This window comes from Schistocerca serialis, chromosome 1 (assembly GCF_023864345.2).
Source record: "Schistocerca serialis cubense isolate TAMUIC-IGC-003099 chromosome 1, iqSchSeri2.2, whole genome shotgun sequence".
NCBI lineage: Eukaryota > Metazoa > Arthropoda > Insecta > Orthoptera > Acrididae > Schistocerca > Schistocerca serialis.
This window is the reverse complement of record NC_064638.1, coordinates 1,173,770,060-1,173,788,773: the sequence shown is the minus strand read 5'-3', so window position 1 is coordinate 1,173,788,773 and position 18,714 is coordinate 1,173,770,060. Positions and strand designations below refer to the sequence as shown.

At 40.4% G+C, this 18,714-nt stretch overlaps 1 protein-coding gene across 1 annotated transcript in view; it reads right to left on the bottom strand.

The window, feature by feature from the left end:
* LOC126418600 (core histone macro-H2A.1-like) overlaps positions 1 to 18,714 on the bottom strand; it is a 65,902-nt gene that overhangs the window by 12,876 nt on the left and 34,312 nt on the right. The window lies entirely within an intron of this gene.

Genomic DNA, 18,714 nt, shown 5'->3' with positions numbered 1-18,714 from the left:
GCAGTTGTGTTGTTAGGCCTTGCAGATGCAGATGGGTTATCTGTAACAGTGGACATAGATGCATAGAGACGCAACGGTGATGGACACGCTTTTCAGAAAAGTAATTTTAGTCGAGCTTTGCAACAAGGACACTTACCATCAGACCCAACTCCATTACTGGGTGAGACATAAAAGGTTCCTTTTTATTTCATGGCAGCTGAGGCATTTCCTCTTTGCACAAATGTAATGAAACTTTCCTCATGGACTCAATTGACAAATGAGTGAAGAATATTTAACAGTAGATTGTCACGGGAGGGGTAGCAAAACTCAATGGAAAGTGCATTAGGTATGTTAATGTCTACATTCAGAGCTTTAAATATGCCACTGCATTGCAATCCTCCCAAAGTTGATTTTATAATTCCAGCTATGTGTGTGTTACACAATGTTATCCAAAACTACGATGGAACATTTTCAAGATCTCAATGTGGCAATAGCCTCATATGATACCAAGTGAGCAGTGAAATACAATTTCATTTAACGACTCCACTATACAAGGTGACTCACTTAAAACTTGCACTGCATATATTGAGGAAATGGAAAGTGCTATTGATGTGCAGTTTTCACAGAATGGATTAGTAGGCAGGGGCTCATATTGTTAGCCACAAAACAGATGTAATAATACTTAAAAAGTGGTTTTTTTTTTTTGTGCAAGCATACGCTTTTTAAAATGTAACACTGCTGACTGACAGTAACAGACTAAAAGCAGGGTAAATTCGAATGTCAGTAGTGTCTGTTGAAGGATCCTACTGCAAGTCATTTATGAGATACCACATTTTGAAAAGTTTCCACACTGACACTTGTTTATGCCATTCAACCTGCACAGTTGCTAGAAATAATGTTGTTATGTTTGCTTAGAGTGTGCTTGTGTGTTCCTTGAGTGCATTGCAACTTGCTAGTCATTTAGTGTGTGTCAGTCGAAGCAGAAGGTTGTGAGTGGACAACAGGATTTAACAGTGCAGAAAAAGCCGACATGCTCATGGTGTATGGAGAATGTAGGAAGAATGCAATTCATTCTTATACAGTGTATCAGGCAAGATTCCAACAGATGTCAACTATTTTGGTAATTATTTATCAACTTCTTCAACTAGTTATGTGAAAGTGGTAGTGTAGCATCTAGACAACGTAACAGAAGGAAACAAATGTCGCCACAAGAGGGGGAAATTAATGTTCTTGCTGCTGCTGCAGTTGATCCGCATGTTAGCTCCCGCATAATGGCACGAGGAAGTGGTGAGTCACGCAAGAGTCCTACGTATTCTCCATCGACATAAATTCCATCTGCATCACATCTCTCTCTCCATCAAAAGCTGTATGGGAACGATTATGAGAATTGTGTTAACTTCTGTACATGGGCATTAAGACAGGATACTCCAGATGTATCATGTATCTTGTTTAGTGATGAAGCTAGGTAAACCGCTGAAATGTGCACTACTTGGTCTGTTGACAATCCTCATTGGCTTCGTCAGGTAGAATGTTAGCATCCATGGAGTGTAAACATGTGGTGTGTGATAGTGAACCATCAGCTCATAGGCCCATTCTTCATAGATTGAGCACTGAATGTGTACAAGTATTACAGCCTCCTAACAGACCACCTTCCACAGATGCTAGATGATGTTCCCCTTCAGACTAGGAGGAACCTGTGGTACCGACATTATGGCTGTCCAGCCCGTAGTGCAGAAAGTATTATGGCACTTCTTGATGAATTGTTTCCAAATCATTAGATTGGTGCAGAGGACCTGTACCTTGGCTGGCCCATTCTGGATCTGATGCCTGTAGACTTTCTCTGTGGGAAAAACTGAAAGACGCTCTCTACAGGAACAGACCAACTACGGCCGATGATATGCAATTATGTACTACTGCAGCCTCCTCAAACATCTCCGCTGAAACTCTCAGATGCAGCAGTTGTTCCATAACCAGAATGAGAGCTTGTATTGCTGTTGCCGGTGGTAACTTTTAACACAACATATGATGTTCAGTTGTCTCGTTAATGGTCAGAATCCACATAACTAGTTTATGCACTTGTGTTGTTCTTTAGTGTGAGCTACCACAGGTATTGTACAAGTGTTGGTGTGGGAACTTTTCAAAATAAGATATCTCGTAAATGACCCATACTAGCATTCTGCAACGAACACCACTAACTTTCTAATTTACCCTACTTTTAGTTTGTTAATGTCAATATGCATTGTTCCATTTAAAAAAATGTATGTTTGCACAAAAAATACACTTTATAAGTAATATTACACTTTCTTTATTGACCAACAACAGGAGCTTATGACTACTAATCTATTCTATGAGAACCGCACATCAGTGGCACTTTCCATTTCCGCGAGATTTTTGCTGCAAGTTTTATGTGATTCAACCTGTATATTAGATAATATCTTTCCAAATGCTTTGTAGAACACACATCCATTATACTTCAGGATAGATACTGCACCCACTAACCACTCATAGTCAGAATAACAGCTAATTGTGAAGTGTTAACTTTTGCACAATGTTACAAAAAGGTGGTTTAGGTACTAACTTATGACTATTGTTTTTGATAAGCATTGTTTTTATCACATGAAACTATGTTATACTTTTAGTTAGGGCTGAATCTTACAAACTCGCTCAAGTGATAGCTATTACAAAGTTCAGTTTTGTTATCTGCCTGTCATTGTGGTGCTGCATTTGATCCATGCAACATGTAGCTATCAGAAAAGCTATTCGAACAGGTGTCACTGACAAGGGGAGGACAACCTAGGGCACGCTGTCCCAGAAGTTTGTATTTAACTTAAAATACCTATTCTGAACTTAAGTTTTTCTTGTGCCACCATTGCTTTTATATCTGGAAGCAAACTTTGGAGAAATGTCATATCTGCATCAAGTTAATCTACTTTGTCATGTTTTTGTTTTAATAAATTCCTGAAAACAGTTACAAGCACTTTCATTGGGCTTGTATGTTTACTTGCACTTTCCTCCTCTTGTTATAATTGAATTTAATAACTAAAGACACTTCCAGAAATGTATAAGAAGTATTTGCTTGCAGAGTGGGAGAAGGTCCAGATGAGGAAGAACAAGAAACCTCAACCTACCGATCATGATCTTCTATATCACCTAAAAAGCTCTCATCTATTTCTTCCCCTCTTGACTTTCTCAATGATAAGGTTGCACTCTGAAGGTGGTCATCTTAAAAAGTTGTTCAAGAATTGAAGAACGATGCCAATTAACACTCCAGAACCTGATGGAACCACTGCTACCTTTTTATATTTCAAAAATAGAGAATCCAGGATGGAATGAACAATATTATGAAAAGGATATTTGCTACTCACCAAATAGCAGAGATGTTAAGTCACAGATAGTCACAACAAAAAGACTGTCAGAAAATAAGTTTTTGGCCAACAAGTCCTTCATTGGAGGTAGAAAACACACACACACACACACACACACACACACACACACATGAACGCAGTCTCTGGCAGATGAGGCCACACTGTCGTTAAAGCCAGAGACTGCAGTCATGTATGTGTGACTTGTGTGTGCGTTTTCTATCTCCAATGAAGGACTTGTTGGCTGAAAGCTTATTTTCTGATTGTCTTTTTGTTGTGGCTATCTGTGACTCAGTACCTTTTTTTATTCGGTGTACTGCCCTCTTATATTTTTTGGTCTCTCTTTACAGTGCTACACTAGAAAGAAAAAAAAAAAAAAAAAAAAAAAGCAAATTTTTTGTCTAGTGAGTGGTCTGCATTAAAAGGTAAGGATTGCCTGAACAATGTTGAAACCAACATTTTTGTTGAAAGTGAGTTAGAATTGGAATGGATTTGTATCAAACGCTCTGAATCTTCTGATGAAATGGGTTTTGTCTGAACTTATTTATAGTACCACTGGTGAACCACGTAATTCTTTGTTCAGCAAACAACAAGCGGGGCACAAAAGTGCCAGAATAAAGAAAGGAAACAAACTTAACATTTGTGGATGGTAGGACAATACATGCAAGGCATTCAGGGATAGTGGATGCCCTAATATGTCAAGGAGAAATGGTCCTGTTCCTGGAAAATTGCCTCCTCATGCTGTGAGTGGAACTAAGTTGTACCTGCAACTCATAATGAAAAAAATTGTTTCTCATGATTTGTGTGGAAAGAAAGTTGTAGCTATTTGTTGAATGTTTGCACAGTTCTAATGTAATAGTGTAACTAGTTGAAACTGAATTGTTTTGATCACAATCACTATTTTTTATATGATTTTCGTTTGTATGTAAGCCTAAATATCACAGATTTTATGAGAGATGTTCAAAGTATTAAGACACTTTTCCAAAATTTGATCATCCATACATATTTCACTGCCATAGACCGGAAACTCCTCATTAGAGGGCATAGTTTCCTACCATGTGGTAGGGATTTTGCCCTTACAGAGAAGAACAAATGACCTTTACAAATAAAGGGTGTATCAAAAAGAATCATTCAGTTTTAAAAAAGTCATAACTATTATGTTATCTGAGATATGTGGGTGAACAACTACAGTTGGAAAGAGCAAAACTCTTGAGTTTTACATGATTCCCACTAGGTAGCAGCAGTGTGCGCCCACTTCAGTTCTAGTAAAAATGGTGTCGGGACAACGGAAAGCATTTTGTGTTCTATGTTTTGAGCAGTATGGGTCAGTAATAACTGTTCAATGTGACTTAAGTTTTACGTGATTCCCACTACGTAACAGCAGTGTGCACTCACTTTAGTTCTAGTAAAAATGGTGTCGGGACAACAGAAAGCATTTTGTGTTCTATGTTTTGCGCAGTATGGGTCAGTAATAACTGTTCAATGTGACTTTCATACTAGGTATGGTGTGGATCATCCTAGAGGACAGAACACTAGATGATGGCATAAACAATTAAGAGAAACAGGTTTTGTGTAATGGCAAAGTGTCAGGTCATCCCCGAGTGTCTGACACAGATGTCGAACGCATCCACCATAATTTCACAAGGAGTCCACAGAAATCCATTTGCCGTGCAGCTCGACAGCTCAACATGCCCCCGATGTCCATCTGGTGTGTGTTGAATCAATGTTTACACACGACACGATACAAAGTTCAGCTACTGCAAACTCTTTGTGAAGGTGACAAACAACAAAGTGTGAAGTTCTGTAATTTCCTTCTTGACATGATGGAGGATGACAGTTTGCTTCCAAGCTTAGTGTTTAGTGACAAGCTAACACTCCATTTAAATGGAAAGGTGAACTGTCATAATGTGAGAATATGGGGTACAGAACACCACTTGAAGCAGTACAACATGAGGGGCTTTTAAAAATGTAATGTTTTTTGTGCAGTTTCGCAGAGAAAGGTATACAGTCCATTTTTCTTTGCTGAGAACACTGTTACAGGAAGCACATATCTCAATATGCTTGAGAACTTTCTTTTCCCACAGTTGGAGACTGATTCGGACGACTTCATTTACCAACAGATGGGGCACTGCCACACTAGCACTTGGAAGTGCAGGAATTTTTAAACCAACGGATTACTGAATAATGGATCGGTTACACTGGATCAAATGATTCAGCCTTACATTATTGGCCTCCAAGGTCACAGGACCTGACTGTATGTGATTATTTCTTGTGGGGGTTTATAAAAGACTCTGTTTATGTGCCTCCATTACCAACAACAATGAATGAACTGAGACATAACAGCAGCTTTGAAAGCTGTAACTGAAGACATGCTCACTGCATAGTGGGAACATTTTGAATACCGCATGGACATATGCCGTGCATCTCAAGGAGGGCATATTGAACATCTATAAAAAGGTATGAAAAAAACTTTTTGAATTTCCTGTTCATCAAAAAGCAAAGTTCATGCAATATGTTTATTAGTTTCAGAAATACAGACGTGCCAAATTGAATTATTCTTTTTCATACACCCTGTATATCACCCAGATGACTGAATTCAAGTTACTGCAATGCCAAGGACACTGGACTCTTTGTAATATTGAACCAGAAGTTTTCAGGGATCTTAGTGGACTAGACCACAGTTTTTACAGGGGCTCATTCAGAATAACTAAGTATGGCTACTACAATTTTCATCTGATGACCCTAAACTAAGGGGAAGAAAATGTTGCAATATTCTGCAATCACTGGTTTGCCAAAGCATTGCAAAGGAGCCAACAGGATACTGGGAAAATAAATGTGCTGCCGGATAACATTTCAGTTTTACCTATCTTGTCTGATAATCTTTTGTCAGTAAAAAGTGAGAAAAAGATGCCTTATTTGACATGTGGCAGCATCTCCCAACTGAAAAATGTAATGTCTATGCACAATTAACAAGCAAATAGTGAATTTACATGTCTGCCTAGCAGAAATTGTAAAGCTGACTCTAAAAGTTTAGTGTAGTGCCACAGAAATGGTGTTAATTCTTTCTTTTTTATGCTGTTGCAGATCTGTACTGTAATAAACATTGTGTGTTTTGCTCTGTGTTGTTGCACTTTCTCAAAATAAACTTTCCATTTTTGCAGTACGTAACACAGGAAAACCAGTGTGTTCCAGCAGCCCAATGTTGTAATTGGGCAGATACAATGTTGTTCATCCAAGAAAATTAAAAAAAAGGTGTAATAATTGTCACAAAAATGTGCAGGATAGCTTTTCACCACATACTGTAAGCTCCAATAGATAAGCATAGAACAGCTTTTTTTTGTTCTCCTATAAAATTTGCTTTTTTGTGGTTACAAAATTGTTTAGGTGAACGATTCATTTGTGCAACACCAAGTACAATATTATTAATGATGAGATCTATTGGCTAACCTAATATTTAGTCCACCAGTGACATTCTGCCACGCTTTGTCTAGCACACTACAACTGCAGTAGTCCTCACGATTATGATCATGCAATTGAAAATACTTTTGTACTAAATTGCAAATCATTTTGCATTTTGACACTTCAAATTAATGACTTGAATGTGTCTGTCACATGTTGCTTCCATGCACAACTAATGGCTACTGAAAGACATGGCGGAGAGCACAAAGCACAGTGTCTTCACGAAGTCACTTCTGTGTGCATTGCCTCATTTGTTAACATGGACATGGCTTAAAACAGTGCCCTGCCAGACACCTGTGCTACACCATTTTTGTGTGAAATGGGCCTAAGGGGCATTCAAAAGCATCAATGTTGAGTGATCACTGAAAAGGACACAGATGTTGCGTGCTCATGTGAGACAGCGTTATCAGCACTTGACTAAGTTTGAAAGATGCCTCATTGTGAGCTTCCATTTAGCAGGTTGGTTGAACCATGCAATATCCGTATCTATGGTGCACTTGGATGTGACAGTGGCCTGATTTTGGACTCATGACAATGTGATGGTAAGCATATTGTCTTCGTGGTTCTGGTCAACCACGTCTGACCATCACAAGAGAGGGTCAATGTACAGTGCACCAAGCACATTGTAACTGTTTCACATCTGCCATCCAAAAATAAGTAATGGATTCCTTGCAACATTCTGAGTCACCTTTTGCCGCTTGTTAGAGACTTGCAGCAGCCAAACTAGAAAATTACTGTCCCACTGATAAATTTAATATTTAGCTGAATAATTAAATGCATTCTACATGAAAAGCTGACATGTCAAAATAGAATAAAATAAACTGTACAAAGCAAAATACATTATGGAAAACACAAATAACAAAAAAAATGCTATTGATAACTGCAAAATTAAAACATACAAAAAAGTTACACAGCAAGAAATAACATAGTCAATGGAAACCACATCCAAAACAACTAACACAGCAGAAATTTATCAGCATATTCAAGCCAGATAGAAGAATATTTAGGACATGTATAAATAAACAATATGAAGTAAATAGACAATGGAGATCAGCTTCAAATGAAACAATATACAAGAAAATAGAACAGATAATGAGCATCACCAGGAAGAAACCCATCTCATTCTTTGAATATCTGATAAGAAAAACAGAATTACTACAAGAATAATAGAAAAATTGTGGAATAGTAACATTAAATGGATTACAAAAATTAAGGAAGATTATTACAGCAGATGACCTGAGTATGTGTGTGAAAGAGAGGGCGGGGAGGGGGGGGGGGGGGGGGGGGGGGGGGAGAGATAAAGATAGCTGAAAGAATGTAGAAATATTAGGCAGGCAGAAGAGCAAAAAACCCTTTACATAATAACAAACTGTAACAATCCTTTGTATTGCCATTGTATTATTGAACTGTATCTTGGAATATTACTGAATTATTATTTAACTGAATTAATGAATAACAAAAACTCATAATTTTGTGTGTAAACCTTCATACAAATGACTAGTGAGGTCTAATGAAGGCCATAAAATACATTAACAAATTAAAAATTGTAGATGTTCACAATTGAACTGAAAGCAGTTTGGCAATGAAGTCCTTTTCAATCAGAATGACATATAAGAGATACATAAATGTTACTCTAGCCTGCGCCATGTAGGGAGGTGTCCCAATTTTCAGCTGTTCTGCACATCACCCTCCATTAACTATTAGCAGCCGACATGATTCATTCTCTCTCCAAGCAGCTAGCCAAGAGATACAGCTAGACAGTGAGAATCTCTCCTGTATGCTGCTCTGTTGCTATACTTTAAGACAATGCAGTTTCATTCAAAGAGCAACCGCATCACTCATTCAGATGTCAATGTTATTTTCTCTTAACACTACAGCTGAGAACCTGTATCTCTAAATATGTTAGTGTGATTTCCAAATAAACATCTCACACCACTGCAATACAATGAGGTAGTTCACAAGAAGTGATGGTGTTTAAAAAATGTTTTAAAACATGAGCTTGAAAGTGGGCTCCTATAGTTGACTTTAGTATATGAACAGGCAAGACACTGTCACTTCACTACATGATTGGTGCAAATACTAAACAAGCCAAGGGTGGCTTGATAATAGTTGGGAACAGGACCCCACGAAACAAACTTGCCATGTGAGTCAATCTACGGGATGCAGAGAGTCCAAATCCACAGATATGAACCATGCATTGATGGCTAACAGCTAAGCACTTGGCACAACGCATGGCACGATACACTAGGTGAGGTCCGTGATGGATGAACTCATTGGCAAACCCGGCCTACTGCCTCTCGCAGGTAAACAATTCTGTCAACAAGTCTGCCATACAAAATGTTGTGTGCACTCTCCATGGCAGGTTTCTGCACTATCTCACTACACTGTCCATGCCACCTCAGTCTCCTTAGTGATGTCTGCTGGCGGGGATACTAAATCCCTCTGAAAAAGACTACGTAAGGCCAGAAACAACCAGGCTTGGGGCCAGACCTGTGGACCAATGACCAACTACCAAAGGAGGCAACGCTAAAGCTGATTAAGACAGAAGAGCATGGAGTATGGAGGCCCCAGCAATGGGGCAAGGGCGGAGGCCACAGCAAAGTGGCGAGGGGAGGGGGGGGGGGGGTGCCTGTGGCAGTGGATGTGATGCCACCTCCATTGGTGAGGAAGGAAGGAGGTGGAGGGTGGATCAGAATCCATGGGATCCACATCAACAGGCGCAGGTGTGGGCTTCACTGAGAGCTGTTACTGCAGGTGATGGGAGAACAGTGGTGCGCAGAGAGGAGGCGGCAACAGAGAAGCACGCCACTGCAAGTGGAGCCCCTCACCCAGAACAACATCATGACCAAATCTGCAGCCTGGTCGACCAGCAGATCATATCCATGGCACTGCCCAAACAGAGCATGCTTCCTACCAGCATCGACCAGAACAACTGCTGATGTTTGAGGCATCCTCAAAAACCCAGCTGCCATTCCTGCCACGACCCAAAGGATCGGACCCAGACGGAAGCCCTGGGAGGAAAATGTGGCAGTCCATGGTGCTCTGTAGCATGCGATTCGGGGTGCACCAAATCCAGGAGACTTTATAGCTGGTGCCCATGCAAACGTTTGTTCCACTGGGCTGCATCCACAAAGTTGAATGGTGTTGCCCAGTATGTAGCCAGAAAGATCATCATGGGAAGCAGCAGACACAGACTTCTTCATTTGTGTCTTAAATGTATGGGCAAAGCGCAGCAACTCCCATGTTAGAAGCCAGATGAAACAGAGCAGTAGTCACATGCAGGACACCACTGTGGTCATGGAAGTCCTCAAACTTCTGTGACAAATTGTCAACCATTGTCGGGTACCAGGGCCCTGAAGACTCCCTCCGCTATGTACATGAAACCAGGCACTGCAACGACCATCAACAAACAAATGCTGTCCAATAGGGGTGACAAAATCACTGTGTATCCTGTCCCACGGGAGCTTGTGGACCAGCCAAAGAGAGAACTGGTGCTGCACTGCAGCCTGGCTTTGTGCACAAGCTCCACAAGAACGCATCATATGTTTGATGTCATGATTGACTGCCACCCAAGTACAGACTACGTCACTCCTACGCGTTCATATGAGTCATACCCTAATGCAACGCTTGCAGCAACTGGAGTATGCAAGGATGCAATGCTACGGAAACGACCACAAGACAGCATTGCTCCTCCATGCTCTGCTCCAGAGCACAAACACTGCTTCAGAGACTGAAAAGCCTGGTGACAATCTGCAATATGGACAAACTTAATGCCCTTCTGGCAAAGCCAGTTAAGAGGCTGGCAGATATGTGTGGTCTGGGGAATGAACTGAGCGTAATATAAAATCTTACCCAAAAAAGACTGGAGCTCCTTTACGTTATTGGGAGGTTGACAATGGTCTTGGTATGCTCATCCATGGGGACAAGGTCATCTTTACTAAGCACATGACTCAAAGAATGCACTTTTTGGGGAGAAAAAACTGCACTTATACAGCCTGCAATGAAGACCATTCTTCAGGGGGCATTGGAAAAGTGAGTGAAGGTTTTGTAAATGGTCATTCCGAGTAGGGCCCATGACCCACATGTCATCAAGGTAAATGACGCAACAGGGGACATCCTGTATCACCTGCTCAAAATACCATTCAAAAAATCGCGGCCCAGATGAGATTCAAAATGGAAAATGATTAAACTGGGAAAGCCTGAAGGGGGTGTTGGGGACCAGGAAAGTCCGAGAAAAACCATGTCCAATGGCAACTGCAGGTAAATATTGTGCACATCAATGTGGGAAAAAATTGGCCCCTGACGACTTTACCAACAACTCTGCCTGTCATAGAGTTGGATATGAATCTGTGATACATTGCCCATAGATCATATATTTGAAGCTTCAGTAAAGGCGCATGGTGCCATCAGACTTCTGAATCAACACCAAAGGGGTGGCCCACTGACTTGACAAAATAGGAGAAATGACACCCTGATCCTGCCAATGTTGCAACTCAGCCTTCACCTTGTTGTGAATGGTGAAGGGGATGGGGTGGAGATGACAAAATTTGGGTACCATTGACAGCTTAAGAGAAACATGTGCCTCAAAATTATCTATTTGGCCGAAGGTATTCTGAAAGAGCACACATTAGAATCATGCTAGAGTCCAAATCACGAAAAGGAATGGTTTGAAAAACTACATGCACTTTTCAATGATCTCGAAGCCAAAAACAGAAAATGTGTCAACCCCGAACATATTTTGCACCAGTGATGACTTGGCCACTAACAAGGTAAGTTGCCTTTCCACATTCTTATACCACGCAGAGACAGAGATGCCCCCACCACGGAATTCACTGTTTACTATAAGACACAATCTGATGGAGCGACCGTTGCAGCACTGAGCACCCAAAAAGCCTGGTCGTATCTAAGTTAATTAGGCTGACCGTCACTCCACACGTCTACCTGAAGTTCAACTGGCTGCCCATCCACTACCAATGTCAGCAAAATATGCCTTAACACGTGCGAAGCGTCAGGTGGAGCCCTAGAGTCCAGTGAAAGCAACAGCAGAAACACTTGGAGGGAGGCAAGGTCATCTGGGGTATCCTGTGGGAAACTGGGCGCTGTTTAACATTCACACCCAATTGAGCCACCTGCTAATTATCAGAAAGGAAATCCCTTGCCAATGCCATAAGCTCATGCAATTCCAAAATTTGGTCAATGTTGGCTGCCGAAGGGTTGGATAAGGTCAATGCCCTAGTATAAACCTTGAATCACGAGCTAACCTGACAATCATGTTCTGAATTAGCAAGTCTGCATAAGAGGTAGCACATTTCAGACACTGAAAATGACAGATGTATGAAAAGCCCTGCAAATCAACAAAGCAGGCTGCACACGACTGCCCAGGTCACTTGAGGTGATGGTTAAATTGCAACTGTGCCATCACCATGTGGGTTTAATACCCAAAATACTGCATAAGCAACCAACAAAGGGGAGCTTCTCAGGCTCAATGGAAGGCTTCAAATTTTGGAGAACTTCATATAAACCTATGCGGCTGGATGACAACAAGAGAGCCTTATCAACTGGATTCACAATACACCTCACTTGGTAATGCAGCAAGACCTGGAACAGGTGTAGCCCCCACCTTTCTGTCAACTCATCAAAACCAACAAACAGCATTGAGGATTGAACCCAGCAACGGTGCTGGGTTGTCGGGAGTGGAGTGGAATACAGAACAGCAGGCATCTGATACCTCTGGTCACCCACCAGAGCAAGACGAGGGTGCAAGGCAAGTCCGCAATCTGGGTTATCAGCACCTGCACCTGTTCCTGTTACTGTTACTGCTGCTGCAGCTGTTGCTGCTACTCCTCTTGATGGTGCAACTATGCCTCACAGAATACCAGAAGTGCTGAGTCCATGGTGGCCCAAGTGAATATTAGGAAATGGGGAAAGAAATTACAGAGGCATTACACATATAAGAGTGCCCTTCATTGCTGCTTTAGTATCCACACAAGTGTGACAACACTGCTCAATACACAGTTGGTGCAGCTATTCAGGGGCTGATGGTGGCTTGATAACTGTAGGGAACAGAACTCCGTGAGAAGAAAACGAACTTGTGTGTGAAGTGATCTATGGGAAGCAGAAAGTCCGAACATACAGAGAGAGCAAGGGAAGAATTCAATATGAGGCTAATGCAGGAGGTTGACAGCTGATGGCTAAGACATTGGTACAACACATGGCACAATACGCTTGGTGAGGTCCACAGTGGACGAACTCTGAGTCAGCTCTGGACTGCCTGGCCCACAGGCAAACACCTCTGCCACGGCATCTGGCTCATACAACGTGTCACATGCACCATGACAAGTTTCCACACTACCCCGTTGTGCTGTTCACACCAGCTCATCTGCCTCCACCATGATATCTGCTGCTGGGTATCCTAAAGTTGACATTTTGAAGACCCAAGACCACAAGGCAGAAGAATGCGTTGGCAAGAGAACTATACAGAGAATAGTTTTAAAGTGTCAGAGGTGTATAAATGTCAGGAAAAGAGGTTTCATGTCACCTGGGAAATAAAGAAATTGCAACATACCTATAACACAAATTAATAATTTTGACAAGAATGAGTTAAGGTTCTCTATTTCCAAAACGTATATAATGGTAAATATCTGAAGTCACAAAGACTGGTCACAATTAGACATGAGAAAATTGGGGTCAAAGGAGTTTTAAAAAACATGGTTTTTAGTAAGTTAAAAGTAATGATGGACAAAAATTTTTATTGGAAAAAAGTGACATAGCTGCAGCACGAGTCACATTTTGAGAAAGATGCACGAAATGAGAGAAGGTGGTAGTTCAACACTGTATTACTTTGATGAAACAAGGGTGAATCAAAATAATTCCAGGAGAAGCATCTGGACAATGAGTGGTGGTACTGGCAGTTTCTCAGTTTCCATAAGAAAAAGTTCTCGCATGATTATTATGCATGCTGGCTCTTCTTCTGGTCTTGCTCCTGAGAGAAAACCTGTATTTAGATGTACGAAGTGGTTTCCCGTACAGTTCTTGCCACACCATGCTCTGAAGTTGGTCACTGTTATGGACAGTGGAGGTTATCATTATGCTGTTAAAGAGACAACACCAAGCACAAACAACAGGAAAGGGAATATTGTGCTCCAACTTAAAAATAAAAATATTCCACACTGTATACACCTTGACTAATAACGAACTCCTGAAGCTTTTTAATTTATACAAGTCATGTGAGAAATCATACAACTTCACTTTTTAGCACCTGAATGTGGTCACACAATTTTGCATTTACTCTAATACCACAGTCAGCGTCATCAATTGAATTAATTTGAGCATAGGATACAAGTTATGTGGCAGAAAAGAACAAAACATTCTAGATAACAGGCACTTGTGCATGAAGCAATAGACAACAATTCCCCTTCGTATGGGCAACCTGTGAGTGGCACACTAAAAAACTCTAGGAAGAAGACTTTGAGAGTGAGGCGGAGATAAATACAAGCATTGCACCTATCTACATAAATTGGCCGTCACATAGTTCGGACGCTTACTTGGACAGCAGTGACGAAGGTATTATGATGAAGAGTTTGAGACAAAGTAAGATAATAATAGTTCTTGGTTTTAAAGACTCATGGTTTAAAAAAAAAGTTTCTGTCTGGCAACATATCAATTGCATAAATAGTATATGAGAACTTTCTAGCCTTTCCTGACTGGGAATTTATACCCTAAGAAGTATGCATTCACTTGTTGTGAGTGACATAATCATAAGTTTCGACATGTTAACCAAGGAGAAGCAGTTAGCTAGGTGTGAAATTTAAGCCTTTCCCAGCATGTAGTACACTCTAATAACTCATGCAAATGCAGCTGGATAAATTCGCCATCATTTTCGAGACACAAATCGGAAAATGTCCTAAAATGACAGAAAAGATTATCTGTTGAGATGTAGGTGACTTTCGACATTATTGGGCACCACTCCCTCGAGTTATATTTATCACGAGGCTTTATTTCTACAAAAATTGAAATTTTGAACAGAGAATCCATCCCTTGACTTTGAAATACTGTTTCTTTCCTCTGTGACTGAAATAAAGAAACCACTAAGTAACCCTACAAACTGCTTGGAGCACTAGAAGTCACAACCCTACAGGCATTTACTATGAAAATTTTGAAACATACATTTTGTGTCAAAAAATTTAGACACACTTTTAGTTGTCACAGAAAATTTCTTTCCTGTTTTACAAGTTTCGATTTCCGGGCGAAAATTATGTTATATTTCTTAATCAAGTGGCATCAGAATTATCACTCTCACTATTCAACCCAGTTAGTGGCAAGGAAGTAACTTCAACACAGTTGTTGATTCCATATTCCTTCCATTCGTGCTCTATACGATAATGACAAGTTTTATTACCAACATGATGGCACCCGGCCACACTATCATAGGGATGTATGAGCATACCTGGAACAAAATTTGCCAGGCCAATGAATAAGATGCAGGAGACAAATGAAGATTCATCCATGCTCTCCAGACCATATGCAGTTCTTCTTATGGGGCACAGTAAAAGGTGAGGCGTACAAATGTAAGGTGAGGTGTACAAATACAAACCACATAATGTGGACACACTTTGGAATGAGATTGAAACGGTGTGTGCAGAAATCCCGTTGGATACTTTCACATGACGTACGGAATCAATGGTGACTTATACTCATATATAAAAACAAAGATGAGGTGACTTACCGAACAAAAGCGCTGGCAGGTCGATAGACACACAAACAAACACAAACATACACACAAAATTCAAGCTTTCGCAACAAACTGTTGCCTCATCAGGAAAGAGGGAAGGAGAGGGGAAGACGAAAGGAAGTGGGTTTTAAGGGAGAGGGTAAGGAGTCATTCCAATCCCGGGAGCGGAAAGACTTACCTTAGGGGGAAAAAAGGACAGGTATACACTCGCACATATCCATCCACACATACAGACACAAGCAGACTGTCTTTAAATATGTCTGCTTGTGTCTGTATGTGTGGATGGATATGTGCGAGTGTATACCTGTCCTTTTTTCCCCCTAAGGTAAGTTTTTCCGCTCCCGGGATTGGAATGACTCCTTACCCTCTCCCTTAAAACCCACTTCCTTTCGTCTTCCCCTCTCCTTCCCTCTTTCCTGATGAGGCAACAGTTTGTTGCGAAAGCTTGAATTTTGTGTGTATGTTTGTGTTTGTTTGTGTGTCTATCGACCTGCCAGCGCTTTTGTTCGGTAAGTCACCTCATCTTTGTTTTTATATATAATTTTTCCCACGTGGAATGTTTCCTTCCATTATAGTGACTTATACTCAGAAACTTAGTGATGCTGAATGTCACAATTCTGGACATTAATTAAAGAAAGTACATTTACTTTTCAAACTGAACTTTACTACTTTCATTTTCAGAAATTTAACATTGTAGATAAATGTTCTATGACACTTGAAAGTGGGTGTACTTTTTTTTACATAGTATCTATATAACTGATGTGAACACAGATGGTTTACTTAGCTCTTCTCACCAGGAAAAGGTTTAAACAAGTTCATGGACCACAACATAACAATCACTATCCAGCAGTATAAGGAAATATTTGAATATTTCAATTCTTCTCCTCATGACAACTCATAGTTGCAAACTGCCAATCTTGTTGCTGACATGTTAACTAGGAAGAAACCAGTAGTCCTTAAATAGTCTGCAGATTTGTCACCACATGACTTCCACCTTTCCAGGCTGATAAAGACCAGATTCTATTGCAGTGAGACCCTAACAGATACTGTTAGTGAATGGTCTCTATCTTTGCAGACAGAATTATCTGTGTGCATGAATAGTGACATGTATTCCTTCAGGGCCAAGAACAATTGCCGCTAAAAAAGGTTTATGTGTAATGAGCTTAAATAAACATTGCTCGGTATATTTGCTTTTACGTCATTTTCAATTGCATTCTATAAATTGCCAGATGACTCCCAGGAGTTTCACCTGACAGTATCTTGTTGTTTTCCAACCTGAAGAATGTTGTATCTATTCAGATATTGATAAATAAGTCTAGTTATCTATTTCTTATAGGGGAGATAGCATCCTTTTCTACAATGGTAAACATGCATGAATTCTGTTATTGGCCTCCCCTTAATGTCATGGCTATCTTTACTAATGAGAAAAATGCACCCAGACTGAGCATTAATATACAGGTTTTAGTCTTTGCTATAGTCTGTTATATTTTTCATTCTCTTTGCACACATTATAGAGTGATATGTTTTACATCCTTTTTAAATAGCACACATTTACACTCTTGAGTTGGTTTGTGGAATTTGTTGCTGGTACATATTTTATGATGAAGGTCATGTACAGTGAGCCTCTGGTTCCTACATTCTTTAGTCCAGCTCTCACCCAATTTGGCTGGTGTGTTGTAGACATCTTGGTCTATCTCCTTCTCGTTCCAGTCTCTGATATTACTCAGCACCTGACATGGTCCTGTGGAAGGTAGCCAGTGTTGTAATCTGATGCACTCTATGAAATAAGCTTTTTTTCATGAACTCATGCGTAAATTGAGATGGTGCTGTTTTTCCCACTCCTAGCATCCATTTCATGAATGTTCTCTTGATTTTTTTCTGTGCCATTCATATTGCTGATTTTAAGTTTTTACCATATGTTATGACTGGTGTCCCTGCCATTTTAAATATGTCATCACTATGATTGCTGATAGATTGGTTATGTTTGGGATACTGTATGAGGTTTTGATGGCAACTATGGTATTTAAAGGGACTGAATGATCACCTTTGCTTAAGATTCCTTACTTAAAGCGTTTGAACAGGGTGGGCAAGAAGTCCCTGTACCACTGTTCAGTATGTTATTACTTAGGCTGGTAGGCATGTTACTTTTTATCAATCGTTGGAATTAATGTTTACATGTTTTCGCAGTTGCAGTTGAGTTTTAATTTGTAGCCATGGCAGATGTGAGTAATCATAGTTATATTATTGAGGTAAAAATCAAACAACGGAAATGTGTGTGTGTGTGTGTGTGTGTGTGTGTGTGTGTGTGTGTGTGTGTGTGTGTGTGTGTCTGCCGTCTATTTTTGATGAAGGCCTTACTGGCCAAAAGCTTATTTGTGACAGTCATTTCATTACATTATTGAGGAGTGCTTAGTGGCAAGTGCATGGGTGCATAATTGATGACACGCAGGGCAGACAATGAGGAAGATTATGGAAACATTCCAGGAAAGATTTAATAAGGTTCCCCTGCAAAAGGCAACAGTTCTGTATTGGAAAAGATGTGCTTTTGCTTTTGGCAGGGTTAGAGGCACACCACAGAATGGAAGGAAGAAGACATGAGAGGAAACATGTGCTGGAATCTCTGCTTCAATTGAACAATCTCCTATGACATTGACATGTAAACATGTTTTGGAACTCGGTATACTGAGAACAACAATGCGGGATCATATGAAAAAAGATGAAAAAAGACCTTAATGTTAACCATTTTTGACTGACATTCATAAACGAGTTATCGGATAAAGACCAGAATGAGCACGTTTTAGCTATTAACTCAATTTCAAAATACAGCAAGCAAAGCAAGGTTATGTTTTCAGAGGAATGTGCCATTTATCGCAGTTGACGTGCAAGAAATTTTGTCTTTTGGGCCAAAGAGAATCCTTATTACACAGTCAAGTTAGAAAAGAACATGGCTCATGCGATGATATGGCCAGCAATGATAGCACATCTGCTTGGACCATACTTTTTTGAAGGGACTGTGAATGGTGAAATTATTTACACATGTTACAAACATGGTTAATATCTAAGCTTGAGGAAGGGGGCCTCGCAGAAGGCATACGGTTGCAGCATGACGGAGTGCCTTCTCACTACAATGTTGCAGTGCACGAGTTCTTAAATGAACACTTTTCTAGGATGGTGGGTAGGTTA